Below are 8,317 nucleotides of genomic sequence, written 5' to 3' on the forward strand. Positions count from 1 at the left end.
AATGAAATCATTTGGAAACATAATAATTCAAACAAGCCAGACCCAAAGAATCATAGGCTACATATTTTGACGAATTTGGAAAAACTAGTATATGTCTAGGATATTCCCAATAGCTCAATAGCAATATGCATATCACCATAAAATGATGCTTATCGAAATGAGCTCCAAGAAATGGATACAAGATGATTGTATAGTGAACTGTTTTTAGTTATTTCTATTTAGTTTTTACCCTTTGGTTTATTCCCTGTAGTTACTGTTTTTGATTTCTGTACCCTTTGTCTTATACATAAGTTAATCTGATTTGGGGAAGGGAAGGGAAATCACAGAAATGGTCGACAAAGATTAACTAAAGCAACAGTGATATTCACTAGACGCTATGTTAGAAATAAGCTTTACAATTTTGTGGGAGTGCGATGTCAGGGTTGGGGGAAGCACGAAAAAATAAGGAAGGGGTAACACTGTTAAAAATGTACTCATTACTTATGTAACTGTAACCCATCTCTCTGTATATCACCTTCATAATAAAAAAAAAACAAAACAAAAAGAGAACTCATCCAAATACAGAAAATCAGAGACAAAAATGAGACAACACAACAGATATAAGCAAAATTGAGAAGTTATAAGAGAGTACTTTGAAAATCTTACGTCAATCACCTGGAGAATCTTGGAGAAATTGATGCTTTCCTATACTGGATCTGAAGCAAGAAGTAACACATAAGAAGAAATGAAAATGAAATGTCAGTAAACCACTTCCCATTCCAGAAAAATCTAGGCCTCAATGAATTTACCATGAAATTAAGGCCTGCAAAGAACTTACAATACACAGATGTAACTCTTCAATGGATAGAAAGGGAAATGGAATTATCAAACACATTCTATGAAGCTAGAATTAGACTCTTCCTCAAATCACATAGGGACTCACCAAAGAAAGAGAACTATGAACCCAACTCTTTGATAAGCAATTATGCAGAACTTCTTAATAAAATTCTCACCAACTAATTTCAGCAACTAACAAAAAATAATATTGTATGATCAAATAGGATTCACCCTAGGATACAATTGGATTGAATATTCTTGTCAATAATCATAATAAAAACCATCAGCAGAAGCAGGGACAAGAAACACATGATCGTCTATAGGGATGTAGTAACAGCTTTTAACAAGCTCCAATACCCCTTTATGATTAAAAGGTCTGAGAAGCTAGGAATGCATGGAACATTCCTCAATATAATACACACACACACTCACACACATACACATATATGACTCACACACACATATATATATATATATATGAAACACATATCACACACACACACACACACACACACACACACACACACACACACACACACACATACACACACACATATATGACAGAGATAATTAGCATTTACCTAACCGTGGAAGCACGGAGACATTAACATCAGGAATGAGACAAGGATGTCCACTCTCTGCACTACTCTTCAATATGGTAGTGGACTTTCTAGCAAGAGCAATAGGCAAGAGAAAAACATAAAGGGGATCCAAATAGGGCAGAAGTAAAACTATCCCTTTTTTACAGATGAAATGTTCCTGTATTTAAAGGACTCTATAGCTTCCTCCTCCAAGTTACTAAAGGTGACACTAGCCTTCAGCAAAGCATCAGGGTATAAAACCACAAGAGTCAGTAGTTTTTCTGTGTTACCAACAATGGGAAGATCCAGGCTGAAATCCAAAAAACAACCTCATATGTATTAGTTTCAAAATCAAATCAAATCTAAACTAAACAAAACAACAACAGAAATTAATTAATTTAATTAAAAATGTGAAGGACCTCTACTGTGAAAACTTTAAAAATCTAAAAAGGGAAATTGAAGGAGACTCAAGGAAATGGAAAATCTTTTAATGCTCCTGGTTGGAAGAATTTACTTGAAGAAACTGCAATACTGCCCCCAAACAATTGACAATGCAATACTCATCAAAATCCCAACTATATACTTCAATACAATAAAGAAAGCAATCCAAATTTAATACGGAATTAAAAAATTACAGATGAAACAGAAGGCTTAGAAATGAACTCATGGGCCTATAGTGGTCTTACACACACACACAGAGAGAGAGAGAGAGAGAGAGAGAGAGAGAGAGAGAGAGAGAGAGAGAGAGAGAGAGAGAGAGAATGAGAGAGAGAGAGAGAGAGAGAGAGAGAGAGAGAGAGAGAGAGAGAGAGAGAGAGAGAGAGAGAGAGAGAGAGAGAGAGAGAGAGAGAGAGAGAGAGAGAGAGAGAGAGGAATTCTATTCACCCATCAGAAAGGATGACTTTTCACCAGTCTTAAGGAAAATGCAAGGCTTGGTAAAATTATACTAAGAGCAAAAAGAACGGAATGCAGACTCAGAGCAATATAAGTTTCATGGATTCATTCATTTATGGTAGCTAGAAGGTGCCTACAAATCTACAAATAAACAAGACTGATTCTATCTCGTCCCAGTTAGAATGGCCATTATCAAGAAAGCTAACAATAGCAAATGTTGACATGGATGTAGCCAATTGGGAACTCTATTACACTGTTGGTGGGAAATTACACTTGTTCATCCACTGTGGAATGCAATACAGAGTTTCCTGAAAAGACTAAATATAGATCTCCCTTAAGACCCAGTAATTCCCCTCATCGGCAGTAATTCAATAAATAACAAACAATCTCACATGAAAGCTACCTGCATAACACAGGCCCAGAGTTCAAGGACTTGCAAAACGTTACCACTGCTGTTATTTGTTTCTTCAAATATGAACTTTTGACATGAGAAACCAAATCATTCTATTTGCAGTAGCTAGGATAAGACTTAAATGTTGTGGGTGATAAAAAGGCTTCTTTGTTGAATGTTAGGAAAAGAGGTAGGCAGTCCAAGAAAAGGGAGATTTTTTTGTTTTTAGTCTGAAGGGCTTGAAGTCTGGGCTTGGGCACTGTCCCTGAGCTCTTCAACTCAAGGTGAGTTCTCTACCTCTTGAGCCACAGTGCAACTTCTGGTTTTCCTGTGGTTAAATGGAGATATGAGTCTCAGGGATTTTCCTGCCCAGGGGGCTTTGAACCACAGTCCTCAGCTTCCTGAGTAGCTAGGATTACAGTTGTGAGCCACTGGCACCAGGATAAAAATGGGGGAATTTTAGAAAAGAAAATCCACCTCTTCACCTGTGTCTAAACCTCAGATATCACTATTAGAACACTTCATCCTCAACTCATTTCATCAGATATTTGTAAAGTTTCTCTTTCCCTTTATGTAGGAATACTGCAGTCAATATCAACTCAGCTGTGGGACTGGATCAATTGTATGTTAATTGCTAGCACCTAAATCAAGAACTGTTACATCAAAACAAATGAACCCCTCAGTTGGAATAATTGTTTTCTCTTTTTATTACAAATCTGTGCTTTATTAATTCCTAATGTGATACTGGACCTCCTAACAGACTGATGATATTTTCTTTCTCTTCAGCAATTGTCCTTCTCCCACATGTGGTCAAATATTTAAGATTTCAAAGATTTCCATTGATAATTCATTAATTTGACCTCTAAGATAATGTGCATTTCTGGAATTTGGTCTGCTGTCTTGTTCTTACATGCACAGGCTTTCTATGATTTATTTGTTCTACAAGCAATTCTACTTTCCAATCTTCGTGTGATCAATTTTAGTCCCTCTCATCAGGCTTTCTGACCCTCTCTCTGGAGTCTCATTTGAGTCTGTCTCATAAAAATATATTATCAACTAAATGACTCTCAACTTCTGTTTCTGGCCTGACTGCATGTAGTCTGTGATAGCAGTCCTGACTGGCTGTGCTTACTGGAGTGTTTTTTGTTTTGTTTTGTTTTGTTTTGTTTTTAGAAGTCTAGGATCACTATTGAAGGTAGTAGCTTTTCTGAGCCTTTGTGATACCCTGGCTTAGAGTCAATGGGTTTTTCTCCAAAAGATACAAAGAACAGGTGACTAAATTCCTGTTTAAATTGTCTCAAAATGAGGCAATCTGGCATCCTTGCAAAGCCATAAAAAATCCTCTATAACCAATTAGAGAAATGTTATATCAAGATGGCTTGTTAAGATGACTGTTCATTGGAAATGTTCATCTCCAAGTCACCACCATACAACTGATCACATTCCAGGGAGCAGACTTTTGGAAGAAAGGTTCCCCTTCCTTCCTTATCTTATTATAGATCAAACCATAATATTCTGCAGTTGTGGTCAGCCTGGAGCACTTTTTCCCAAGAATATTCTGTAGTGTAAAAGAGGACCAACTATCAAAATAAAGGTGAAAATACTTGTCTACTACAGAATGATTTATTGTGCTTATATCTATTGTTATTTTAACAAAAAATCTATTGTTATTTTCATTACTTCAAACACATGGATAATTTATATTGGGATTAGACAAGTGGCAAAGGATTAATAGAATAAAGATTCCATTTACTTTCATATATCCAATATAATACACGTAACCCCTTACGAAAAATTAAATCCAACTGTAAAAACAATGTCAAAAATATAAAATAAGCCTTAATATGAATAATCTGGCACACATAAACCATCATCTACTCAGAAATGCAGTCTCTCTATAGATATTTATTTGGTGCAGAAAAATAATTAATGTATATGACTTTTATATATCATCTGAAATACTCCTCGTGTATATAATTGTATATAATTTTATAGACGTTAGCTAGACAGGAATTTAACGTGCATGTAGAAATCAAATTTCCACAGTTTATGCTAGATGAGAGGAGTCATACTCTCTTGTACTGTGTGGTGTGAATTTTACCACAGTGCTGAACCCTTCCACTTAATACCAAAAGTCATTTGCAATAATTTATTATTTGATGTTAAGATGAGTGCTAATTGTAGAATACACTTAGAATTATTACATTAATTCACAGAATTAAAAAGTAATGATATATTATTTGTTTAAATTCCAATGCTTCTCAATTTTACAATTCATGAACTATATTATTAAAATTAGATTCACTTTCTTCTTTTCTATAGCTGCTAAAAGTAAAATTATATATTAAGGATTCAACATTAAGAAATCAATAATAAGTAACTTATTAAAATGATATAGTACTAAACTGTGATTTGAATTACAGTTCTAACAAATTGTGATGTAAACAACTGTTAATAGAATTATAGTTAATATTTTTAAACTTACCAGCTTGTTATTTGTTTCCTAATTGTGTCATTTGTTATTTTTGGTCCAAGTTGTGTCTTCATCTTTATTGTTTAGTTTTCTATTTTATCTCTATTGGTTTGCTGATTAGTTACTGACATGAGGCTGAAAATCTGTATGCTAGTTAATTACTTCCTATGTTAAAGTAAAATTTCTGCTCTCCACATCTGTTCTACTCTTAGTATAGTATTTTCCCCAGTCCCATATCCTGTATTGCTGCTCTCATGTATTTTATTTTAGTTTATTTTTATTGTGAAAATACCGTACAGAGGGATTACAATTACATGGGCAAGATAATGAATAAATTTCTTATCAAGCATTGTTGCCTCCTCCTTTGTTTCCCCTTCTCATCCATTCTTTATTTTATTTTGTTTATTTAAATTTTACTGTCAAGGTAATGTACAGAGGGATTATAGTTACCTAAATAAGGTAATGAATTTATTTCTTTTCTAATTTGTTATCCCTTCCCCCATTTTTCTCCTTCTTCCCTCCCAACAGCCCCTCCAAGATTATTTCCAACATATTGTCTTCTCCCCCTTGTCCTTTGTCTCACCATTTTTCCCTTTCCCTAACCTAGTTCATATCAACATATTTACAATAACCAGGGTTATTCAAAATCAAATACAGTGACTAAATATTAAATATTAATCAAATGTTAATCAAAACCAAATACAGCGACTACAGGGGATAAACTATAGGTGGGGAAAACACAAAAGATAAAAAGAAATCATGCAGTACATTAAGAACAACAACAAAAAAAAACATGTCTTGGAGTTCATTTCACTTGGAATCATCTTATACGGTCATATGTACATAGCTAGAGGGCTATTCTGCTCATCTACTAAGATTATCCTTGATGTACACAATAATGCTCCTCTATTACCCAGTAATCTCACTTCTGGGCATTTAACCAGGTGGCCACAAGCAATGCCACAGTAAAGCTACCAGCACAATTATGTTTATCACAGTATTATTTACCATAGATAAGATATGGAATCAATCTAGAGGCCCCTCAGTAGATGAATGGATCAAGAAAATCACACACACACACACACACACACACACACACACACACACACACACACACACACACACACACACACACACACACACGGAATACTATGCTTTCATCAGAAAGAATGATACCACCTCATTTGTAAGGAAATGGAAGTTCTTGGAAAAAAATTATATTAAGTAAGCCAGACTTAAAAAAATATAGGTCCCAGAGTTTCCCTTATTTGTAATAGTTTACACCAAGGATAATCTCATGTATTTTAATTTGACATTTTGTCCTATGTTGAGCATACAAAATTATTGCTGTATTGTTTGTTATTATTTCTGCAAACAGGCAGGTATATTTAAAGAATTATGTTTCTCTTATCCATTACTGGAGGAAGAACACCCAAAAGAGCAACCCCTATAAGGAATAACAACTCCTACTTATTTAGCTTCATTCCTATGTAAGGCCAGTGTTGTCCCCTGTATCCTCATGTTGTAAATTACAAATCTATAGCGGTTCATCCTGTATCTCTACTATTTTCTACATTATGACCTAAATGCCCTAGCAATTCTACTTTAAAAAATTCTCTCTTAATGTTTGAGGTGTGTGTGTGTGTGTGTGTGTGTGTGTTTACAAAAATCAGAAGACAACATTTTTCCTCATTTAGAATACATCATTCAGGTCATTATAGGTTGTGGATAATGGGAGAAGTCTCGTTTTAAGGATGAAACATAAAAATATATTTGTGCATGCACCACAGTTTATTATCTTGGCTTTTGTGAATAATGTGAATAACAATGAAATACAGATATATATATACAAGTTACTCAGAGAGAAATAATCACATGATTGGTGGATCAGATGATATTTCAACTTTGGATTTCTTTAGAAAACTGCATACTATTTTCTACAAGGAGAATACTAACCTGTATTTTGACCAAGAGTGTAGAAAGTTTCCCTTTCTCCACACTCTCATCAGCCAACATTATTACCTTTTGAGTTTTTTAAAAGGGCAGGTTTTTACTGTGTGCAGGACCCAAGATGACCTCAGACCCAAATCCTTTTACGCCTACCTCCTAAACGCTTCGAATTACAAGCCTTTACCATCACACCTGGTTCTTTTGATTTTTTTTTGATGAGGGTTATAATAGTTATGAAGTAGTATCATAGTAATTTTGAATTGCATTTCTCTAATGACTTCTGTTTACAAAGCATTAAGCCATCATAGAAGTGGTATTAAACACAACTTTGTAAACCCACTGGCAATTTTCTTTGGGCCTGGCTGACTTCACTTAATATAATTTTTTACAAGTCTTTTCATTTCCTAACAAATGGGGCAATGTCATTCTTTCTGATGGAGGCATAGAATTCCATTGTGTATATATACCACATATTCTTGATCCATTCATCTAGAAGGGACATCTAAGTTGGTTCCATATCTTAGCTATCATAAATAATGCTGCAATAAACATAGTTGTGATAGTAGTTTTAGTATGGTCTTGTTTGTGGTCATTTAGGTAAATCCCCAAAAGTGGGATTGCTGGGTCAAAGGGGAGCTTTATGGGGAATCTTTTGAGGAACCTCCATAATGCTTTCCAAAGTGGTTGAACACGTTTATCTTCCCACCAACAATGCTGTATGGTTCCCTTGTGGCCACATCCCCTCCAGCTTCTGTTGTAAAAATCTGGAACACTCCACGAATTTGCATGTCATCCTTGTGCAGGTGCCATGCTAATCTTCTCTGTATCGTTCCAATGTTAGTGTATGTGATGCTGAATTGAGCACAGAATATTTTTTATATCTAAAGTGCAATTGATTTTTTTAAACTGCACAATTGAAAAAAAAAGGAAGTTCAAAAGAATTGTCGAGAAATTTTACAACCATATATTTCTTTTTTTCTTTTTTTTATTTTTATTTTTATTTTCTGTGAACATACTGTACAGAGGGGTTACAATTACATGGGCAAGATAATGAGTACATTTCTTATCAAGCATTGCAGCCTCTTCCTTTGTTTACTCTTCACAACTCTTCCAAGCCTCCTCCCCCGGCTCCTCCTCCCCCCCCCCCCCACCAAAGTTGTAAAGTTCGTTTTCGACATGACAACTTGTACTTCTCATTGTTGCAACAGGTCC

General features: G+C 34.9%; 1 non-coding gene across 1 annotated transcript; it reads right to left on the reverse strand.

Moving 5' to 3' along the window:
- Nucleotides 1-7,863: 7,863 nt before the first annotated feature.
- Nucleotides 7,864-7,970, reverse strand: LOC138822025 (U6 spliceosomal RNA). Its single transcript, XR_011370302.1, has one exon. It is a non-coding gene; the product is annotated as a U6 spliceosomal RNA (small nuclear RNA).
- Nucleotides 7,971-8,317: the final 347 nt, after the last annotated feature.

The sequence above is a fragment of the Dipodomys merriami genome, unplaced genomic scaffold, assembly GCF_024711535.1.
Source record: "Dipodomys merriami isolate MVZ:Mamm:240054 unplaced genomic scaffold, mDipMer1.0.p SCAF_978, whole genome shotgun sequence".
In the NCBI taxonomy this organism is placed as follows: Eukaryota; Metazoa; Chordata; class Mammalia; order Rodentia; family Heteromyidae; genus Dipodomys; species Dipodomys merriami.